This window comes from Chinchilla lanigera, unplaced genomic scaffold (assembly GCF_000276665.1).
Source record: "Chinchilla lanigera isolate Chin_1 unplaced genomic scaffold, ChiLan1.0 scaffold00046, whole genome shotgun sequence".
Lineage (NCBI taxonomy): Eukaryota > Metazoa > Chordata > Mammalia > Rodentia > Chinchillidae > Chinchilla > Chinchilla lanigera.
Genome location: NW_004955447.1, coordinates 2951445 through 2976168, shown reverse-complemented (window position 1 = coordinate 2976168; position 24724 = coordinate 2951445). Strand labels below are relative to the sequence as shown.

Genomic DNA, 24724 nt, shown 5'->3' with positions numbered 1-24724 from the left:
TTACCCTTCTGGGATATTGTTTATTGCGTCAATTTTAAAAGTTTAAAAGGTTAACTATATGACTCAGCAGAGAGCCAGGGTGCTTTCTTTATATTCATCCTGAGCCTGTGCAAGAGGAATGAATGCAGAGGATATAGATATAGAGGATCACCCACCTGCACCCCCACCTCCAGGGTGGGCAGGCTGCATAGAAATAAATTTAAAGAGGACTGGCTGCTGATTCTTCAGAGGAGCTTCAGTCTTCACCTTTGGCTTGGTTATCTCCTGGCTTCTGGTGCAGATTGTTTGGCTTCCACTTGACACTCTTCAACCTTTTGGTGTAAAGTCTCTGGCCTTCATCATAAATTCTTCAGCATTCTGTCACAGACCCATCAGCCTCCTGATACAGACACACAAACACTGCAGTGAGCTCCAGACCTGGGACTGGTCTCCTCAGTCTCCAGCATGCAGATACCCTCTGCATGCTTTCTCATCTAACTCTGTGGATCACCATTGTGAGCCAAACTTATAATTGCTTATACATTTGTATATCTTGTGTTATATCTGTTTCTCTAGTAAACTCTGACTGATACAGGAATTAAAAGACCTTTACATTGAAAGTTGCAATACTCTGAAAAAGACTGAAGAGGATATCAGAAAAATGAGAAGATACCCCTTGTTCTTGGAGAAAAAGAACCAATATAATGAAAATGCCCATATTTCCAAAGTTGTTATATAAGTTTAATGCAATCCTGATGAAAACGCCAATAGTATACCTCACAGAACTAGAGAAAACAATCCTAAAATGTATTTGGAAACAGAACAAACCTAAAATAGCAAGAGAAACTTGGGGCAACAAAGGCAAAATAAGGAGCATCACAATCTTTGACTTGAAATTATTCTACAAAGCTACCATAAGAAAACAAGATGGTACTGGAAAATTAAACAGAAACAAGGTCCAAGGGAATAAACTAGCAGATGCAGAAAGTACTTCAAATGCACTCAGTCATCTTGTCTTTGAAAAAGAGGCCAAACTTTCACTGGAAGAAAGATGGCTCTTTAATAATAAATGGTGCTGGGAAAACTAGCTTTCCACATGCTAAAGATTAAACATAGACCCATATCTCTCATGATGCACTAAACTAAAATTGAAATCATTTAAAGATCTAAATATTAAAATGGAAATGTTCTGGAAACTAAATGTTCTGGAAGGTATAATAGGTAAAACTCTTGAAGACATAGGTATAGGCAAATACTTCATGAACAAAACCTAATCACACAGGACATATCAAAAAGGAACCAATCAATCTTCTAATAAGATCTCATCTTATCAAAAAACTTTTGTACAGAGAAAGAATCCACCAAGTGAGTGAGAGACAACCCAGAGAGTGGAGTAAAATATTTGCTAGCTGTTGCTTGAAGGACTAATATCTAGAATTTATAAAAGCTAGAAAAAATTAAAATTTAGATAGTTAGTCTCCCCAAATTTAAAGACCCAGTCCAAAACTGAGCATCTCAAATCAATAGACACTTTTCAGATGAAGAAGCAAAAATGGCAAATAATATGAAACACTGTCCAATACCACTGGTCATTCAAGAGATGCATATTAAAATATCAATGAGATTTCACATCACTCCAAAAAGAATAACCATTTTCAAGAAAATAACCAATTACAAATGTTGATGGGGCTGTGGAGAAAATGGAACCAGTGTTCCATTTTCCAGTGTTGGTGGCAGTGTAGACTTGTATGACAACTACAGAAATCAGTGTGGCAATTCCTCAGAAAACTGAACCTAGAGGCTCCACTTGTCCTTTCTTAGTTTCACTCTGATAGAATTAAAAGCATTATACCACAGCAATACACACACACACACACACACACACACACACACACACACACACACACGTTTGTAGCAGCACAGTTTGTAATAGTGAAAGTTTGGAAATAGCCCAAATGTCCATCAGCTAATGAAAGATGTGGTTCTTTTATACAGTGGAATGTTACTCTGCCATAAAGTAGAATAAACTTGAGAAATTTCTAGGTACATGTACTTTGAGACTATACTTTTAAGTGAAATAAATTGGACATAAATGTTCACATATCACATGTTTCTCTGGCATGAGAAACAAAAAGTGTAAATAAGGACCAAAGTGTATCATAGATATTATGAAACTGGAAGAAAATGTTCAAATAAGGGGAAGTAGGGAGGGGAGAGAGAGAAAGCAAGGAAAGGAAAAGAAAAAAATAGAATAGAAGGAAAAATTTGAAACAAATTTTGTAAATAAGGACAGGACAAGGGACTGAAAGGGGGGATGAGAAAAAAGAAGAATTAAGATATATCATGTACAGGTAATAATTCCCTATGATGAATATGATCATTATGTATTTCTAATGTATGCCAATATAATTAATCTTTAAGATAAAGAGCCCAGATCCATGTTGGATGATCCCATTAGGCCTGTTGTAGAATTAAGGCAGAGTGCTGAGCCTGGTAATTTTCAGAAGTTCAGGCTGATCCTGGTCTCTGACTATGAGTTGAGGCCTGAGTTCCTCTATCTACAACGCTCTGGTTGCCTCTTGCTGGCCTGACCTCAGCTCCCTGAATCTGTACATCTTCCATGTTGTCTCTCACCCAGTTACTGGGAGCCCTAAGATGAAGCCATCCCGTAGCTGTGCATTTGTTTAAACACCCTCTCTAGGGGATAAGGCAGATGCTTGGATTGGAGTCACCCACTGTTGTAACACACAACAGCCACTGTTTTGTTCCTCTGGGGCACTTCCTGCAGACCTCTGGAGTCATCCACGTTCACTATGTCTGTATATTCATTCATCCTCTCTCATGCTGTCAGGCAGTTGGGGAGAAAGTGCAGTTTGCACTGCCTTTGTCTGCACTGAGGTCTGTCTCCTCACCTTCCTGTGGGCTCCACTTCTCCATTTAGCTCCTTGCTTCGTCCTGAGGATACACCTCCTTCCTTTTTTGCTTTCCCAAATTGTTATAATCCAGTGCCTGGATTCTGAATCTTGGAGAGGCTGATTTACTGCTGTTTATTATTCTACGATCTTCCTGGAAATCCATTATTCTTAGTTTAAATTGGAGATAGAGTTTGAAGTCCATGATGGCTTATGCACGCTGAGAGTTGACAAATCTATATTTCATCAAATATAAAAATGTAAGTTCAGAGCATTTTAGAATATTGATTTATAAAGTTCAGGTAAATTTTCTTCTATCTGAGAATATTTATATCTTTATTCCAAAAACAGTAATTGCAAAATATGTATCCACTGAAAGAAACTGGTCACAGGCATTAGCTTGAATATATTAATCATATTATATTTGCTTAATATATTGTACTTTCTCTTAACCTTTTACATTTATTTATGGTTAAAATTTAACAGAAAATTTTCACATCACTGCAATAAACAAGGCTAAACTTCTATACTAATGTAGATTTCTTAAAAATTGAAGCACAAGAGAAAGGGAAAAACACAGTAACAAGATATCAATATGTGATAATTACAGTGACTATAAGGAGGTATATATGAAAAAATAATTGAAATCTCACTTACAGTCTTTTAGAAAGTAGTTAAATTTCCAAAAATTTAACGACCATTTCAATGGAGTGGTTCTTTAATAAGTAAAATTGTGTATTTAATTCTCCCCAATTGGCAAGGTATTTATTACAGTCTCAATTTCTCTGGCTGATATTTTGTTATTCAGGATTTTTATATCTTCTTCATGCAGCTTTAGTATTTCATTTGCATATGTAGAAATCTGGCCAGGTGTGATGGCTCACACCTGTAATCCCAGCACTTGGGAGGCTGGGGCAGGAGGATCACTGAGAGTTCAAGGCCAGCCTAGGCTACAAAGTGAGCTCAAGGCCAGCCTGAACTGCATAACAAGACTCTGTCTCTAAAAGAAAAAAAAAAAAAAAAAAGAAAGAAAGAAATCTATCCATGTCCTCTGTGTTTCCCATCTTATGAGAGTAAAGATTTTCAAAGTAGGTATTGATGATCTTCTGAATTTCTTCAAGATCTGTAGTTATTTCACCCTTTTCATTCCTTATTGTGTGTATTTCTGGTTTTTCTTTCCTTTTTCTGATAAGGTTGGCTGGGGCATTGTCTACTTTATTTATATTTTCAAAGAACCAGCTCTTCAATTCATTAATTCTTTGTATTGCTTTTTGGTCTCCATTGCATTAATTTCTGCATTGAGCTTTATAATTTTCTGTCTTCTTTGGGCTTTGGGCTTGACTTGCTCTTCTTTTTCTAGAAGCTTGAGGTATAGCATAAGATTATTTGTGCTCGTTCTGTTTTCTGGAGGTGGGAATTCACTGCTATAAATTTCCCTTTGAGGATGGCTTTCATTGCATTTAACAGGTTCCTGTAAGTTGTATCTACATTTTTGTTTGATTGTACATAGTGTTTAATTTCTACTTTTATTTCATCTGTGACCCATTGGTTGTTCAGGAGGGTGTTATTTAATTTCCATGTGTTTATGGAGTTTTGTGATTTATTTTGTCATTAATTTCCAATTTCATTCCTATGGTGTAATAGTTTGCATGTGAAAATTTCAATTCCTTTACATTTACTTAAGCATGTTCTGTGCACCAACATATGGTCTATTTTAGAGAACATCCAATGTGCAGCTGAGAAGAACCTATATTCTGATGCTATTGGGTGGAACACTCTGTAAAGGTCTACTAAGTCCATTCGTTCACAAGTTTGGTTAAGTTCTGTTATTTCTTTGCTGAATTTTGCCTAGTTGATCTATCTCTTTGTGACAATAGTGTGCTAAAGTCCCCTATTATGATTGTATTGCTGCTTATTTCATTTTTCATGCTGCAGAGTTCTCCATAGGGTGCATGTGCTCTGAATAGGTGTCCATGGCCTGATGCAGCTCATCTCATTGTGAGGATTCAGAGGCCAAAGCTGAAGGAGTAACAATGGATACAGTGCCACTGACCATTACCCCAAATGACCCACTAGCAAATTTTTCTTCCTTTACCCAAAGACTTTTGAGCTTGAGTTATTTAGAAGTCATAATTCTATAAGGAACAGTCTTCTACCATGTGATACAATGATATTTCCATTCAACTAAATTTAACTCTGTGGTTCAACCACTTTAAACACTGAGTCAACAGACCAAGAAATGAGTTACGGTGTTGATTGAGGTGACTGATCCAGATTAACTACCAAGGGAAACTGGACCAGCAGCACCCCATTGTGAAGATAGAAAGAACATATCTAGAACATAGATGTCTTAGTGCCTCTCTTAGAGTTGCTATGTCTTATGATTAAGTTCACTAGAAAACTGTTGACAGCCCAATCCAGGCAGGTATAAGAATGGTCCAAATACTCAGGAATGAAGATTAGCATTACCTTGCCAGGTAGAGATCCATGATCAGCTGAAATATTGAGCGTGACAGAGTGCAGAATGAGTGGTAGAAGAAGGTATTTATAAATACAAATTATGACAATATTGTCATTTACAGAAACAAAGGCCATAATTTTCATAGACACTTCCTCCTTATTTTCTTACATACTTTTGTGTAGAAAATCTATGAAATATTAAGTGAGCATCTTAGTTTGATTTTCTTTCTAACTCTCTTTCCATATAACATAAGATATATTGACTCTATATCAGTATTTACACATTGTTAATGGTACATTATAGTATTTGTATTATGGGATATCAGAAGAAGAGTGAGCATCCCTCAAGTATTTTACCTCCTCCTGTGCAGAAAAGATGAGTGTATTTCTGCTTGTGTGCAATACAATTGTCTCATGTTAGGAAGGATTATAGCCTTGTTTATTCATTTGGAAATTATGTATGGTTTTATGAGATATATGTGGCTGTGGAGTTGAAAAAGGCTTGCAATGGTTGATTGTATATACCAATTTGAGTCAGCTAAAGGATATCTAAATATCTGGCAAAGCAATTTGTGGGGCATATCTATGAGGGCATTTTTGCAAGAGATTAGCAATTAGATTAGTAGACTGAGGGAAAAAGATCTTCTTGCCTCAATTGTAGGAGTAGACAGGCATCATCCAATGTGTTTAGGGCCTGAGTAGAAACAAAAGATAGAAAAAGGGTGAATTCTCTCTCCTTCTCCCTGTTTTCATGACTTAGGACACACATCACTTCCTGCCTTTAACATTAGCTTCCTGGTTGTCAGGCCTTCAGACTCCAGGATATGGATGAGCAGACCACAGACCACTTCCTTCAGACCATATGGACCTGACTTTGAAGTTATAAAATTAGTTTCCCCGTTCTTAGACTATCAGATGCAAATTGAATTATATTGCCATGTTCTTCATTCTCTCTCTTGCAAGATAACAGATGGCAGGACTTCTTGGCTTCCATAATCACACAAAGCAATTCATGTGATATATAATAGCAATATGACTGTGTGTGTGTGTGTGTGTGTGTGTGTGTGTGTGTGTGTGTATCTTATCATATGCATATGCTATTGATTCTCTTTCTCTGCAGAACCAAATTAATGCACTCCTCAGAGGATCTACTCCACAAACATGATACCAATATACAAGTTCAATTTTCCTCACATAACAAATCACTTACAGAAAAAGATTTTATCTAATTCTGACACCCAAAGGAACCATTTTTAGATTGAGTCAAAATCTGAGTATTGCTGGTGCATAGTGCTCTCTTCACTTATATGCCTACAGAATTCTAACATTGACATTCTCATGCCAGAATAGTAAAAATGATAATCGACACAAAAAGAGATAATAAACCATCAAAGCTACAAAAACTATGTTATGTAACAGAAATGACTCAGAAAATGAGGCAAACAGAATTTTAGAGAAGAAAAAATGTTGTCTAGACTACACAAATTTATGAAGTCTCTCAGTTGTCTATTTCAGTTTAATATAATTGTTAAGAATATAGAATCACTTGGAAAAGTTCAAGATTTGAGTTCTAGCACTAATATTAAATTTTTCACTTTGGGTACATTATGTAGTCTCTTTTATGCCTCAGAAGTAAGTTAAAAAGTTGTACTGAACTCAAAGAACTTAATAAAATAAAGTATAAAACACGTAAAAGTGCTTTTATGATCTTTTGAAATTATTTTGTCTTTTTGAGACAGGGTTTCACTATGCAGTTCAGGCTGGCCTTTCACTCATTTTGTAGCCCAGGCTGATCTGGAACTCACAACAATCCTCCTGCCTCAGCCTCTCAAGTACTAGGATTATAGGAGTGCACCACCACGCCCTAGCCTTATGACTTTTAGAGAGTATCATAAGTACGTCAAACATGTGGAATACAGAGGTAAATTACTCAGTTATCAAGAGATTGAATAAAAAGAACATTTTTCTATATTCCATTACTTTTTTTTGTTTGGTTTTTTTTTTTCTGGTACTGGGAATCGAACTCCCGACCTTGCACTTGCCAGGCAGGCACTGTGCCACTGAGCTAAATCCCCAGCCTCCTCTATATTCCATTATAAAGAAACCAGTCAGATGATGGGTCTGGTGACTAGGTGAATATGAAGAGTAATACGCCTATAGCTCTACTTTGAAAAGGTTGCTTTGGGAAGCAGTTAAGAAAGTGGACTGCAATGAGAGTTAGAAAATCATGTCAGGCACCTGGGAAGTAGCACTCATCCTACTTTGTAGCATTGTAGTTCTGGGACAAGTTACTGAAGTATTCTGGAACTCAGTTTCCTTACTTGAGAAGTAATCCTATAAAGTCCTTTCTATCTAATTTCATTTTGCTGTAGTGCTCACATGTATACATGTAAAAGCTCTTAAGTATAAATCATCATAATCTAACTTTTTAGTAATACATAGTTGTTTTTATTTTCCAATTTGCTTAGCTTATTGCAGCACATGATTGATAGCGGCGTAGGGAAAGATTCTTCATGTCCTTACTACCTCTTCACTTTTCTGTTTCTGATAAGATCACATAGCTAATTTTCAAGCAGTGCTAAAGGAAGAAAGACAAATTATCAAAATTACTCTAGTCCACCTAAGCCTTTAATGTCCATAAATTGAGTTGCAGATATAATTCTCACACTGTGTTCATGGGAATCTTCTCAGAGCCAACTAGATCTGGAAATTTGTGTGTAGAGGACTGGGAATAGCACACTTATGTATCCTGGTCCACTTCAACAATGGGTTCCTGCTGTGGTAAGCCCATTTTCTATTATTTTGAGTCATCCACTAGAAAATTATTCTCTTGAGTTGTAGTCCATTTCTCTATTTCAAAGATAACTTTTGAAGTCTAAAGTCTTAGACTACTAAGGATATAAAGAAGAAAAATTATGATAGATTTATGATATGTTTATAAGAATGCTCTCTCACTGCCTTTTATTGGTTGAATTCTGTTCCCTGAAAGAATCCATTGAAGTTTTAACCAGAGTACTGCACCTTAGAATATGAACTTATTTGGAAATATCATCATTACTAATGTTATTAGTTAAAAGGAGATCATACTGGAAAAAGTGGTGGACGTTTGATTTTATTAGAATCATGTCTTTCAAAGAAGACCACAAGCATATGATGTATGAGTGAAGAATGTCGTAAGAACATTAGGGGAAATATGGAGGCAAAGACTGAAGGGACAGTGAAGCTCTGGAGCTGCAATCCAAAGAATGCCAAGAATGATAGGCACTGCCAGAAGCTAGGAAGAGCCACAGAAAAATTCTAGTTTAGCTGACAACTGATTTGGGGCTCTTAGATTCAAGAAGTATAAGAATAAATTTCTATTGTTTTAGGCATCTCAATTTGTGGTCCTTTGTTAAGGTGACCCTAGAAAACTACTATGCTGGCCTTGCTACCCATAGGTGGAGTATAATTCTCTACTTCAGTCTTCTCACACATGGCCACATTGTTTGCTTTGCTCATATACAGGGATTTTTTAAATGTTTGCTGCTTTCCAGGAACATGCAAATCAGGCAAAATTCAACACTGTCACTAACATCACAAAATTATAAGAAAACCAAAATGAGGGAGAAATTATTCGTCATCGCCTCCCTTTGAACTAACTTCTCAGTGTTGTTTAAACCACACTCAGTGGCACAAGGGAGTAAATGACTGCACACTCAATCGACAGCCTACCTGCATCACCATGGGCTGAGGAATGCAGGGTAACTGCTTTAATTATTATTTCTTAGTGTAGAAGACAACATTTAAAACCTCTCACTAGGTGGAGTGGGCCAAACACTAAGCTATTTTTAAGCCTGCTCTGTAAACTACAAAGCACCGCATGTTACTTTTACACATACAAAAAGAACACTAGCTAAACAAATGAGTTTATGCCCAAGGCTGAGGGGACAGGTGGCTCTAGGCTCTAGTTGTGTTCTGTGATGAGAATGTACTGCTTCTTCTGTCCCATGTTTATTTCCCCATATTTCTTAAGTAGGAAAGAACTTGCACAAAAGTTTAGTTACAATAAGCCATATTTATGGAGAGTTGTTTAAAGGGAGTGACTTTAATCTCTTTTGCTGGATATGATGTAACCCTAGATAACACCAACCATGACAGAGCTGTGAATTAAAGTTGCACTACTTTATCTCCCCATAGAAAAATTTTCTAAAATTGACTGTCTATGCAGAGGTAAGTGGGGTGGCATTGATCTCTAACTTTACACTTGGGACAAGCGTAAATTTGAATTGTAAGTCTATAATGTAATCACGTGACCTTGAACAATGTGTTTATCCTTTGTGAGAGATAAGTAGCATTTATATAATAATTTCTTCACATAGATTCTGGAAGGTTATGTAAAACTACATATTGAAGGAGATTATCACATAAAACTTCTAGAGGCAATAATCTCATTTAGGGTTTATTTACAGCTAACAGTGTCCACAGCTCTTAGAATTTCACCAGTTAAGTCTGTAAAAGTGGTTTTTTCACATAGTACTACAAGAACAAGGAGGAAACAGACATTCCTCAGCAAGCCCAAGTGGGTTATAAATGGGAAGTCTGTACCCAGAAGTTCTGTCTAAATAATTTGGGGTTGCTTTCTTATCAGCTTGTAACAACCAGCTAAACTGAATCATGTGCACCTAATAAAGGCCAAGGATACTGAGCCTTGGAATCTTAGTCCTTTTTTGGACTTTGATGATCCAAGTATCCTTGTAATGTATATATTATTTTCCCTGTTTTATTCTGTTATCACATCCCTGAGCAACAGATAGGTGACCTTAGGCCAGAGCTGCAAGAACTGGAACAACATGGGGCAATACTAGCTTGCTCAGAAAAGGCCACCCTGAGTGAATGCCACTAGAGAGCAGAGAAAAGGACAGAACCTTGTGTGACAAACAATGGGGGATGCCCAAAGAATAATGTCAGTGACTGTTGATGTGAGTAGGTTCTTAGCTGGGATTAAACATGGGGAAAAAAACAGGTTACAACATGAGGGGCTTATGTGCTAACACAAATTAGAAAAAATAGTAAACCGGCACATGAGAAAGCAGAAATAATCTCCCCTGAGATCTCTTCAACTTGGAACTGTGTTCAACCTGTTTTCTTCTTTATTTTTCTCTTACTTTTATTTTAAAGAAAGATAAAAAAGAAATAAAAACAATAATACAGAGTTCCAAAACAGGATAATAAGAAATCAACAATGGTTAATAGATTGTATTGTTGTCTTCAAAGTAGTTACTCAGATTACAAAATATATGCATGCAAAATTAATCAACCAATATAAGCATAAACCATACTCACAAGTGAAATAAATCAAACTTGTATGTGTAAGCATATCTCCCTAGTGTAAGAAGCTAAAAGAGTAAATAAGATACAAAATCTGCAATACATTTTGAGAAAAGGAAACTGCTCAATCAGCTTTAAATCCATTACAGAGGAGCTCATAGCCAACAGCTCCTGCTTCAGGCACAGAGAAAACAAAAATGTTCCCAGCTTCCACTTCAAAGGCACCAGAGGTGTCTTTACAAAGCAGTCACCACTTCCAGAGGTGTTTGGGAGGAACCAGTTTGATCTGAAAGGTATAGGAAAAGACAAACCAGCACAAATTAGACACCTACAGATTCCTCAAGGAGCTGCACAACCCAAGAGTGTGGGAGTGGGGAAAAACTGCCCTGACCCACTCCTACCACCACGTCTCACAGACCTCTAGGAGGGGGAGGGAGCTGGAGCAGTGGGCACAAGCCAGTGGCACACACTGAGACCCACCAAGCTCTGAGAACCACAGAGCCTACCCCGACCCAAGACAGGGAACTGGCTCCAGCCCGGACCACACTTCACACCCAAGTGGGGTTTATAAGAATTCTGTCCCATGCCAGAACAGGGGACAGTTGCAGGCCCACATGCTTCTGCCATCAGAACACCATGCTGTCAATGCAGGACTCTGCCCAGCAGTGCCTCCGCCTGCACCAGGCACCCCAGCACCAACTCCTTCACATGTGCTCAGGTCACCACTCTTAAGTCATGAAGTGTAACCAAACTGTGGGGCAAAATAGCATGTGCTTGTAATTCTAAGAACACAAGAGGCAGCCATAGAGAGAATTCTACAATTATCATGGTTCAACTGGTTTTTAAGAATATAAATAAAAAATTACAATCAGATCAATGGGATAGATACTGAGATGCTGGGTACACATGGAGCTAAGGGGTATAGGTCACAGCCCAGGCCAGAGCCAAAGGAATAATATCAACAGACAATCAGGGTGACAACAAGATCTTAAAAATCACTTAAAATCTTCTCAAGATGTACAAGCCAAATCTTATAAAAGTTCAGTGTTCACCCAAACTGCACAGAAAGCCTCTCAATCATATTTAAATCTTACAAAAGAGTTAGTATCAAAAGATTCAGTTATCAAAAGAATGCAGCCAATAAAATCTATGATTAAAATCCGGCATACATTGCTACATGAAATTACTATTCATTTTTGACTGGCTTAAATCTTTATAATTCCTTTAGACACATCTTTGCTACATTAAATCTTACAAAGAGTTTGCACAAGTGCTGTTAAAAATTTTTCTGAAAATAAATAGAAAAGGTCTAAATAAAAAAGGTAGAAAGAAGACTGAGCAAAAGCTAGATGAAGGGGAAGATAGATGAAGGTGCCAGGATTCTTTTTTTTATTATTTTTTTTTAAAGAGAGTAGTAAATATGAAACAAACAAACGAAGAAATAGAATAGTAGCAGCATACGAGTATCACAAACATAGACAAATCAAAGCAAGAACATCCAAAGTAATACAGAGTCTCAGGACAAAATAATGTGAATCAACAGTGGTTGTTACATTGCATATAGCTATCCTCAACTACATTGCTCAAATTACCAGATGTATGAATAAAAGATTGCTCAAACCATTACAGGGAAAAAGAAAATACTTCTTCAATAAAACAGTAGAGATAATACAGAATTCCACTAGACAAGATGGTAGGAGGTCACCATTGTAATTCCATTGCATATTGCTACCTTCAAATCAGTTGCTCAGACCACCAAACACAAGCATGCACAGTTGATCAGAACATAAAAAATTATAATTATTAAATGTTCATTTCAATGCACCATCAGACATCAGCAATACAGTTATTGCAGCTGTTCATATATATATTTATGTTTTGCCTTCCTTCTTTCTTTTTTCTTCTTTCCCTCATCCCAGTCATTCCTTCCTTTGAGCAATTTCTTTCCCTTACCTATTATCTACTGTACGTTTTGAGTTTTACCTAGTCTTTCAGGTTCCTGAACCAAGGAGACAACATGATGTTTACTCATATGGGTCAGATTTATTTCACTTATGAGTATGGTCTCTAGTTGTACCCATTTACCTACAAAAGCCTCAAGTTTACTTTTTAATAGCTGAGTAATACTCCATTGTATAAAATTACCACATCTTTTTTATCCATTCCTCAGTGGATGGGCATCTGGGTTGTTTCCAAGATTTAGCTATAACAAATTGTGCTGCTATAAACATGAGTGTGTATATATTGCTGTGGTATGATGTCTTTAATTCTTCTGGGAAAATACCCAGAAGGGGAATAGCTGGATTAAATGAGACTTCCAATCCTAGTTTCGTGAGGAATCTCCAAATTGATTTCCACAGTGATTTCACCAATCAACACTCCTACCAGCAGTGGAGTAGGGTTCCTTTCTCCCCACAGCCTCTCCAGCATTTGTTATTGGTTGATTTCTTGATGATAGCCATTCTTTCTAGGGTGAGATGGAATCTTAGTGTTGTTTTAATTTGCATTTCTCAAATGACCAATGACTTTGAACATTTTTTCATGTATTTATTTGCCCTTAGTACCTCTTCATTAGAGAAGTGTGTATTCATCTCAGATGCCCATTTTTGGATTGGATCTTTGAATTTAGGGGGCCTGTTTTTTTTAATTCTTTATATGTCCTAGATAGAAGTCCTTTGTCTGAGATGCAGTTGGTTAAAATTTCTTCCCAAATTTGTGGGTTTTCTTTTTACTTTATTGGTGATTTCCTTAGATGTCTGAAAACTTTTCAATAAATGAGATCCCAGTTGTCAATTCTTTTAAGTATTTCACTTGCAGTTTGGTTTTTGTTCAGGATTCTTAAAAGAAAAATAAAATACAAAAAATATTAATTATGAGTAAAAGGCTTTATACCTTCTAACTCTTATTATGCAATCTCTGTTAATTGACCTACAAAAAGTTCTGACTTTATTTATAGTTATAAACTAGAATTATAAAAAAGGTTATTGTAATTCAATTTGGCCAAATACATCAAAGTGCACTCTGATTTAATAAACAAATTGCTATTTGTGGATTTTTTGGTCTGTCTGGCCAACCAGTAAGGAGCTGTTTTATTTTAGCTCAACAAACTTTTCTTCATTTTGCCTTTTAGATTTTTAAAACATTTGTCTATAATTTAAACTAGTTTATAGACATCATCAAAATTAAAGACATGTTTCCACCCATATTGCAAGCTGACCCAAATGATGTTAAAATTGGTTTGTAAACATAATGCATACTGTTGTCCATGTACAATAATTTGAGAGTCTTTCATCCTTCAAAAATAATGTATTAAATGTTATGATCTGATATTCATAGGTCATCAAAAATTTGTATAGCTAATTAAATGGAGGACTTTTTAGACTTAAGAGAACTATTGGACAGAATTCCCTTTCATGAATAAGGAAGCAGCTGCCAGGAAATATTTCTCTAGTCCTTGTTCATTAATGTGACTCAACCAAGTTATATGATGTCACAGCAGAGGTTCTCTTATATCCTGAGTCTATATTGACTTCAGAGGGCGAGATCCAAAATATTGGCTAACCTCTTAGCTCATCTATCATTCTAATTTTGGTCCCCAAACCTTCAACCTATTATTGAACATCCAGAAGAGATTAATGACATTATATTGTAGTGGGAGCAGTGAACTTAATTATCAAAATTTTATCTGAGTATTAAGCACCTTAAATTACAAAGTTTAGCCACAGAACTATTACTTCCTAACAATCATGTATGTTCTAGTAGTTGAAGCCCTGCAGAATGTTAACAGACAACAGTTATATAGTTTTACAGAGAAAATTTCAAATCAAAAGCCATACATAGTAGCATAGCATAATAGTCATGATGACATTTTTGTAGCACATTTAAATCTCCATTTTGGAATAAAATAGCTTTTTAGTCAAACATCCCTACATAATACATAAGAAGCTTTCACCTAATTTGCTGTCCTTTAATAGGATGTCATTGTAGAAATTTGTAGCATTGTCTGGGCTGTATAATACTGAAGCATTTTTAAATGTAGTGGCCTATACATAACATGCATACCACATAAGCTTTTGTTAAAAATTATCCCTTGGCTGATGACCTCATGTTGTCTTCACATGAACCTCTTATTACAAATATCTGGAGCACAAGAAAAGCAGATGTCTGAATCTGAAAGAAAATGTCTATCACTATATAAACAATCCCACTTTTACATTTTAGAATACTGTACATTTGGAAGGCATGAACACATTAAATACATCATGAAATTAGCAATAACAAATTGTCATTATTTTGTTTCTTAATTTAGTTTTGTACCAAGAGCATCTTTTAATCAGAAAACTTTCATGTCTTATTTTTAAAAACTTAACCTTCTGACATGGGCCAATGTAAAAAACTTAACCTTCTGACAATGGCCAATGTAAATACATCACAAGAATATATTTTGAACCATATTTATTGAGGTGCCTTCCATAAGGCCAAGGAGATTATTGGGGCTCCTTATTAATGAGCAAAACCTGGTTTATGTTATTCTAGGCAGCTGCCTTTTAATTCATCAGTTGGAATCCTGTCCAACAATTTCTCTCCACCGTAAGGGATTGTTATTTAATTTTCTTAACTAATTTTTGATGACCTACGAAAACAATCTCAATATTCAACACATTAAATTTGAACAATGAAAGATTCTCAAATCATAATACATAAGCAACAATTTGCATAACATTTATAAAACTAATTTTAATACCATTTTGACCAGTGGCAACTTGGTAGATGCAAATCTTCAATTTAGATAACATTTATCTATAAGCCAAATTAGATCAGACAATTGCTTCAAAAATCAAGAAATACAAAAAGAAGAAAAGTTTCTTGAGCTCAAGTAAAACAGTTGTTTACAGGTTGACCAAAGAGACAAACAAACAAAAAATCTACACAAGACAATCTTCTTGTAAAATCAGAGTGCACTCAAATATAGTTTTGACCATCTTAAATTGTAATAATCTTTTACAATTGTTTAAGTTTCTAATCATAGAAAGACTAATCAGAACTTTATTTCCTTTTTTGGATAGGTCATTTAGCAGAGATCTCTTATAAAAAGAATTTGGAAAAATAAAAAGCTTTTATCTATATTTAATATATTTTTAGTACTCTATTTTCTCTTAACAATACCAGCAACTTTCATGTCCCTTTCTTTTATGTAGCTTCCAACTTACTCATCTCCACACCCTCTGTCACCTACTCAGACCTTTTCCTCCAAGAGTGTTCAGGGGATCGCTCTCTATAAAACTTACACTCTGTCACATACTTAGATCTTCTTTTCTTTTCTTGCAACAGGGTTCTTGGGATCACTCTGTTAGATTAATAATTTAGGTTAATATTATCACTTATGTAGACTTACCCCCCTTTTTAAAATAACACTTGTGGAATCCTTCTGTAAGACTTAACATAGCAAAGATATATCTAAAGAAATTATATAGATTTAGGTCAAGTACTAGGAATTGCACTTGGGTTTGGCAATCCTGGTCGTAGCACCTGAATAGGAAGCAAGCAAGAATTTACAGCTCTTAAGTCTTGCAATAACCTCCATTTGCCTGATTTCTCTGGAATAACAAAGACAGGAGTATTCCAAGGATTAAGTGAGTATTCTAAATGTCCTAGCTGGAATTATTCCTCAACTAATTTGTGTAATTGGATTAGTTTCTCCCTGGAAAGGGGTTATTGATACACCCAAACATGTTCTTCAGTTTTCCATTGTAAAGGCAGAACTGTTTCAGGGGGAGATCTATAGTCCTTGTTAAAAAAAAAAAAAAACACCTGTTGATATCTGATACCATGCCTGTCATTCTTACATGTAGTTCCTATAGGCTCTCTGATTCCCTGTAAGTTTTTCCTAGTCCTTTATCTTCTTGATATCCCATGTTAATCATCATTTGTCTAATTTTAGGATTTGAATCTATTTGTTTAATTTTAGAATTGGAATTTATTTGTTTAAAGTTAAGATCAGAATCACTAATCAATATTAATTTCCAATTTTGTAATAAATCTCTTCCCAACAAATTGACTGGAATAGGTGCCATATATGCTAAAAAGAAACTCTTTTGTTAGTCTGGCCCTCCATAAGGCAAGGGTGAGGCACTTTTAATACATGCTGAAAGGACCCCAGTCCTATTAAAAAGTTAGGGACCTTTTGTGTTGGCCACATGGTGGGCCATTGTTCTAATGCAAGTGCAGACATATCCATGCCAGTATCTATTGAGCCTTCAAAACATTTTCTAACCATCTTTACAAAACACATAGGCATGTTTTTAGACACCACCTATGTAAAATAAACTCCTCTCTTTGTAGTCTTACTCTGAGGGTCTTGCTCCCTCATGAGCTGTCTATATTTAAAAACAGAAGGTTTAGCTATAGGTAACAAAATCAATTGTGCTACATACTCTCCTTGTTCAAAGAGTCAGAGATTCATGGCACATGCAATAACATATTTCATCTCAACAATCACCATCAATCACACTAGCCACAATAGTCATTCCTTTTAAATTTAGAACAGCTTTTCCTAGCACAAGACCCATTGTTCCCTGAGGGGGAGGACCCCAAACTCCTCTGGTAATTGGGGTAGGTTTATCACTTCTGACAAGAGCAACTCTGCAAGCTGCAGGCTGATCTAATCCTGAATTTTGTAATTCAACAGGCATATGAACAAAAACTTATTATTAGCATTTCTCTGAGTTCCAACTGGACTCAAGAAGGGATGTTAGTGATTTTCCCTTTTGTGGCTGCTTGTCCCTTTAAAACCTGTAAGTTTCTGGATTGAGCTACATGGGGAGTTCTTTTAAAAGGCTCCTGCTCCTGCTGAGGCAATCCCTTTAAAAACTCTGCTGTTGCTACAGGTGCCTCTGCTGGGAGCTCTTTTATTTCCTTGGTGTTGTCCAAATCAGAGATTGTTGGCTGTGAGCTCTCCAACAGACTTAAAACTGAACAAACTTGGTTTCAAGTTGAGAATATCTCAGGGGAAAATACTTTTCCTCTACTGTGTGCCTTTTTAAAATATTTTCCAACTCTGAACATTTTTGTTAGGTGCTTTGTTGGCAGACCAGCCCCTGAGCACTTAAGCAAACCTTGGAGCAGCTGTGTATCATTGCTCTTCAGTTGAAAATTTTGGGCCCATTTTACTCCTAGGTAAAATGGCTTTTCATGGTGGAAGACTCACCCCTAATACTTGTGGAATGCTTCTCTTTCCTCTCTTCTACAGGTGTCCCTGATGAAGTTTTCATCCTGTGAAGGTCTTCTCCATCTCCCACACTTTCTACTCTAGATAGACTTATTTGCTGGGATAAAAATTTCTAGTCCAGAAGTGCCTGTTCTGGGGCACCAAATATCAGGATAATAACCCTTAGTTAGTCCGAGCTTATCAGGCCTGCAGTGTCCCACATGAGTGGATGGTGAAAGCTTAAATGAATGAGACAATTGAAATGATTTCAGGGCTCCAGGAGGGTCTAACTCTCATACTGAATTTAAGATTCTCTGGGTTAAGACCCATACTTTCTCTAGGCAGCCCATATTTATTAGGTTTTCAAACAAAAGAGCAGGATACTCAAGAAAATGCAGGAATCTAGCAGGACCTTGGTAAATATTTTCCTAAGTAGTAAATTATGTCAATCAGGAGAACAATCTCATCTTTAGGTTGGTATTTATTCTAAGAGTATAGAGCCTGCAGCTGTGCAGGTATAGCCCCTGTGCAGTCTCCTTTTAGTTAATTGAGATTGGAGCCAAACATCCTCAGCTGTGGCCTTATATTGTCCTTTGAGGCATCACAGCTTCACAGGCCAATACAGTCCTCAGCAATGACCATTGACTCATCAAGGTTTACTTACTATGAGTCTGATGCCCATCTTCAGACAAGGTGCCTAAGTTTTGGACAGCTCACAAGTAAACATGTGAAGTCAATTGGTTAATACTAAATCCTACTCAGAGCCACTTTGTAGTGGTCTCCAGCAACCTGATGGGTGACTAAGGCTTTTACATATACAGGTTTGGATGCAAGCATCAAAATGGCCATTGGCCATATGTTACAGTATTGAAACATGCCCTTGATGTCCACCTCCCAGATGGCAGCTTGCACCAGGGGCACAATGGTCATCTTAGAGCCCAGCACCACCAGCATCAGGGTCCCCCCAGAGTGAGTGGCATAGATGCCCGCCTGGATGGTCTCTCTGCCCCATGTGCACTCAATGGTGACTTCCAGCTTACACCCCAGCAGCCCTTCCACTTTGCTGGTGATTTCCTGTGGGCCCTCCTGGGAGATCTGGAAGACAAAGTCAACCCTGACTTCCTTGGCTTTCGACAGCCAAGAGGTAGATAGATCAGTCACCACCATGGCTACTGTGCCTATTGCTTTGGCCATGATCAAGGTGACCAGCCCAACTGACCCAGTGGTGCACATGAAGACCTTTTTTCCCAGGAAGATTCTACCACACCAGCAGGTGTAGATGCCCACTGAGAGTGGCTCTATCTGGTGCTCTTCCTCAAAGATGACACTGTTGGGGAGCTTGTAGCAGAAGCTAGCCCTGTGCTTGTAGAAATGGCAGAGGTTCCTGCCATCCAAGGGTGTGGCATAGAAGAAGATGGTTGGTGACAGGTTGTACCAGCTGAACTTGCAGAATTTATTGGTTTCATGGGGGGCCCAGGCTTAATGGTGATGTGGTTATCTGATTTTAGGTGCTTCACCTATGACCCCACTTTCATGAATGTCCTCTAAGCTTCATGCTCCAGCACCATTAGCTTCATCACAATGAAATGCCTGATCCAGCCATGCTGCCCTATAGTGGATGTTAGAGATACTGATCCCATGAGAGTGCATCTGCAGCAGCACTTCATTTGAGTCAGGTTCTGGAATGGGTTGTTCTCCAGGTGAAGGTCACTGGGGTTGTGCACCACCAGGGATAGGATTTTGGCCTTAGCCAGCACCACCATGTTGCTTGGGCTTGGGCGGTAGAGGCTGGAATTGGTGGATATGTGGTGGTTCTCATGTGTAGCTTTTGATTTCAAGTTTTCTTTGTAAAACTATATAACTGTTACCTGTTAACATTTTACAGGGATTCAACTACTAGGATAACCATGGTCAGTAAAGAAGTAACAGTCCACTTCTACACTTTATATTTTAAAATGCTTGGTATTTACATAAAATTATAATAATCAAACCCACTACAATATTAATTTCACTGATCTTCTCTTCTGGGTGCTCAACAACTGAAGTTTAGAGGCCAAAACTAAAAGGAGAGCCAATAATTTAGCCTCAGCCTTCTGAGGACAACAAGGACCTAGGACATGAAGGAAACCTTTTGTGACATCCTACAATCTAGTGAGTTGCCCAACCTCCTGGGCAAGGAGATTAGTCAGCCCTAGAAGACAGAAACACAGCTAACAGTATGTCACTAGAGAAAAACAATTTCCTATGCTTTCATAGAAAGTAATCAGTCAGGCAAAGGCAGTGATTCATCCTGATGACAGACACTGACTGAGGAGCTGAGAGGCTCTGTACATGGTTTCAAAGTAAGGCCTGAGGAAATGTAACTGACCTCAATAGACAGTAGAAGTTAATTTAATTAACACAGGTCTCACCTTAACTTGGTCTTAAATATCCAGCAGTAAAGCATAACCAAAACATATTTTAAAACAATGCCAAATAATAAGCTATACAGAGAAAAGCTCCAATCACTGATACCTTCTGGCAGCTTCCAGCTATACTGGGAACTGACCACTGTTACGGGTTATTAAGAAAAAATTAAAATAAAATCTATGATGCTCAACAAAAATCCTTAAATTCTTTAGCTGAGATCAATTAAAACTAGAGAGACATACGACAAACTATCCAACTCCATCAGTAGAGAAGTCTAAGAGCCAGTGAGTTATAATCACTATTCCAGTCTCATCACAGGAGTTTTCCATTCTAGTGTTCATGCTTTGATTATACAAACTCTAATTTCTGAAAAAATTGGTTTATTCTTACCTAGAGGCTGCCAACTCCAAGTGATCACACAGATAAAACCTACAATAAATGTGCTAGATTTCTCCTACTGAGATTCACCAGATTAACCTTGTAAAAAGAGTTTATAACTGCTAAATTACAACAAGACATCTATCTGAAGCCCACTAGGTTAGCTCTCTGGAGACGGCCTCTGACTTCAGTCTACCCTGCATTAGCCCTTCTCAGCTTGAAGCCGTTAAGATGGAAACTACATCCAGTCTCCCCTAACTATAGTTAAATATAGCTCTTCAGAGGTAAAAATATCACAGAGAGCTAAGTTAGTTTAAATGCTATAGACAGTTAAACATGGCTAAGCCCTCAACACATAAAACAATCATGGCCAAGAACATATTCACTAAAGACCAGGCTTTAAAAATAAAAACACATCTATCACTTAAAATTCAATTAAATAAACAAAATGGAGGAATACACCTGCCCTCCACAAGTATAATTAGACCTTGCTACTTATTTTAATGTTTTAAAATTAGCTTTCAGAAAATAAACACCCCCCATCAAAACTTCATTGGCAAAAACACAAATCAGTGGTCATGTCTAGGGCTGAAGTCCTGAAAGGGACATCCTAACAAGAAAGCAGGTATGGTGAATTGACAACTGATGGTCAACTTGTAGCACCCAGCTGAATTGAACCAGCATGGTGCTGGGTATGGGAGACCCACCTGAGGGTTGTTGCCAGCAACATAAGAGGCAGAACTTGAGAAGAAGAAGAGAGGCTGTAGGGAGCTGGTAGAAGCTGCTGGAAAGCTGTTAGAGCACTGCTGGTTCTCCTAGGATATTCTGCTGGAGGACCTTGTCATGCTGCCTTTCTGATGAACTCAGCTGTTCTCATCAGACGAGGAGCTTGAGACCTCGTAGCTGAGAGTGGCTGTGGTTCACTGGGAGAGCTCTGGTCCTCACTTTGAGCATTGCTTCCTGGCTCCAGAGGGGAAAATGATGACCTTCTCAGTCTCCTAGAAGCTCATTCCATTGGCTTTCTGGATGGGAACTCAGCTTTCCTCATCATCGGAGCTCAGGACCTCACTGTTGCTGAGGATGGCTGTGGTACTTTTGGGGGAGCTCTGGTTCTTACTTTGTGCATTGCTTCCTGGCTCCATTATAGGTCCCTCATCCTGCTAGCACAGATCCCTCATCCTGCTGGCACAGACTTTCTAGATTCTACCACTGACCTTTGGGCCTTCCAGCACAGATCTATGAAACAGGCCTGCAAGAGACATTTTTATGGGCTCTGGGCATCCAGTTGGATTTGTGGGAGGCATTGTTATGGGCTCGAAGTCTTCACCTGGACTTATGCAGGACATTATCATGGGATCCAGGCCCTCAGCTGGATTCTTTGGTCTTTAGCATGTGGACAGATTTCCTGCACTCTCTTTTGTCTACGATTATTTAGGTGACTGTTATAAAATAATCTTATAAAATATGTGTCCTGTATTATGTTTTTCCCCTTGCAAAACCCCAAACCAAAGCAGCAGGATAGCCCAGTATAGCTAATAACATGGGGATGGAGGTACACTTGTATCTTGATAGGAAATAAGAGATGCTATATTTGCCATCCAGGAATATGTCAGATCAGGAAGAGTTCATTGGTCAAGATGCCAAGTGATTGTTTCCCCCATTCAAGCATTTCAACAGATGTGCCTGACCAACAGCCTGCCTCCATGGAGACCAATTGATCCCCCAAGGGATTTGGCACTGAGACCACAGAATGCTGAGAATCTTTGCTGTATCATCCAATAAAAATGCTTTGAAGCAACATCATTTTGCCATGGAGGAAATGCAACCAGCCGATGTCTAGCCATTATGCAACCCCCAACCTACCTGGGTGCCGCTGCTTCAGCTTCAAAAGAAAAAAGAAGGAACTGCTGAGGACCAGCTTAATGTGGTACAGAGCAGGCAATAATTGATAAGGATAAGTTGGCATGAGAATAAATTAAGAATCAGTCCTAGGCCTATGTGACTTGTGGTGAGACCCACAGCTGGTTTACAGACAGGTTAATCCTTAAGTCATTGGCCAGAACTGAGACTAACAAATAGCCTGTGAAGTCCTGGCACCTCAAAGCAAGATAAGGCAGCTGCAGACTTTGGTTCATTCAAATTCTTTCTAGTCCAATGGTCCCAGTTAGCAGACAATCAGCTTACTAGTTAAACAAGATCTGTTGCTCTGTGCTTTCCCAAAACTGTATTGTTCCTCAGTGCTTGAACCTTGGCTACATCAGCAGTTCACTCCCACCACTTCCTGCAGCCCTCCAGCACACTCCCAATGTGCACCTAATAAAGGCCGAAGACACCGTGTCTGTGTCTTAGTCCTTCCTTGGACTTTGATGATCCTGGTACCCTTTATAATTAAAATGTATATTATGTCTGTATTTTATTCTGTCATCATACCCCTGAGCAGGAGATTGGTGGTTCCAGGCCAGAGCCCCAATTGCCACTGACACTAACAGAGGAGCAGAGAGGCTCTGTACATGGTTCCAAAAGTAACCCCTAAAGAGCCTTAATTTGCCCTGATAGACAGCAAGAGATTAATTTTTATGAGCACAGGCCTTACTTCAACTTAGTCTTACACACCCAGCAGAAATGTAGAATGAAAAGACATATAAAAAATCATAGTAGGGGCTGGGGGTTTAGCTCAGCGGCAAAAGCGCCTGCCTGGCAAGCGCAAGGTCGTGAGTTTGGTTCCCGGTACCGGAGAAAAACCAAAAAAAAAAAAAAAATCATAGTAATAAAGACTAGATATAGAAAAAAGGAGGTTTCAATCACTGATTCTTGCCCCCGCCACCACTGACAGTTTCAAGTTACACTTGTAGCAAACACTGTTATGGTTCAATGAGGCTAGAAAGCTACAGTGGAAGTTATAAAAGCTTATAAAAGCTCAGCAAGAGTCTTTAAATTCCTTAGCTAAAATTGTTCTTCAAAACTCCAAACTCTCCATCTTCTTACAGCTAAAACTGGGAAACTTTATGACAGAAAGGCAGGTTTGTAGATAACGTTACTCAATAGAAAGGTCTAGAAGCCACTGGTTATAATGCTTATTCCAGTCTCTTAAGAGCAATGTATGTACAGGGCTCTTTTTCTCAATCTTACTTTTTTTTTGTTTGTTTGTTTGTTTTGTTTTGTTTTTTTTCTCCGGTACTGGGAACCGAACTCACAACCTTGCGCTTGCCAGGCAGGTGCTTTTGCCGCTGAGCTAAATCCCCAGCCCCCTCAATCTTACTTTCCATTGTAATGCTCATGCTTTGCTCATACATGCTGTAATCTTTGGGTAAAATTTGTTTATTCTCACCTAGGGGCTATCAAACTCCAAGTGATGGTGCAGATGGAACCCACAGTAAATTTACCAGACCTTTTTCCTGAGATCCATTAGACCAATCTTCTGAATAGTTGCTAAACTGCAACATGACTTCTCTCCAAGGTCTCTAAGATTAGCCTTTTGGAGAAGGACCCTGAGTGTAGTCTTTCCTATATTCACTGTCTTAGGAGGAATTATGTCTTTGAATTTATGTCTTCCTATGAAAAACTGTATTCACTCAATTGCTCAAATCTTAGATTTCAGTCTTCTTTAAGGTTCCTGATGTTTTGATTATAAGTTTAACCAGGAGAGGAAGGGTATTTGAGTTTTGTTATTATTCTTGTCTTGTATAAATGGTTGTTTTTCTCCATCAACTGCTCTAACAGAACACTTTGATGACTACTTGAAAGCCATTGTGCTGGGAGTTGCATTTCAGGGTCAGTCTTCTCCCTGGGAACTCAGGCTACCCAGGAACTTAAAACAGTGTATCCTGTTCCTCCTAACTTTTTCCCTACCTCAGATTTGCACAATCCCCATGAATGCCAGCATAGCCACTCCAAAATATTTCATCATTTCTTCCATGTTTGCATTTTAATTATACAAGGGATGCATATGTATTGTACCAAAAACTCCATAAAACCATAAAATACTACTCTAGTACATAGAATTACATCTATTTTACTTCCTGGAGTAGTGCATATTTAATTTTAATTCTTTCTGGCCTATGTATTATTAAAA

The 24724-nt window shown here is 37.8% G+C and overlaps 1 pseudogene; it reads right to left on the bottom strand.

Annotated features, from left to right (window-relative positions):
* Positions 1-16139: 16139 nt before the first annotated feature.
* On the bottom strand, positions 16140-19628 carry LOC102028354 (annotated as a pseudogene).
* Between the last annotated feature and the right edge of the window lie 5096 nt (positions 19629-24724).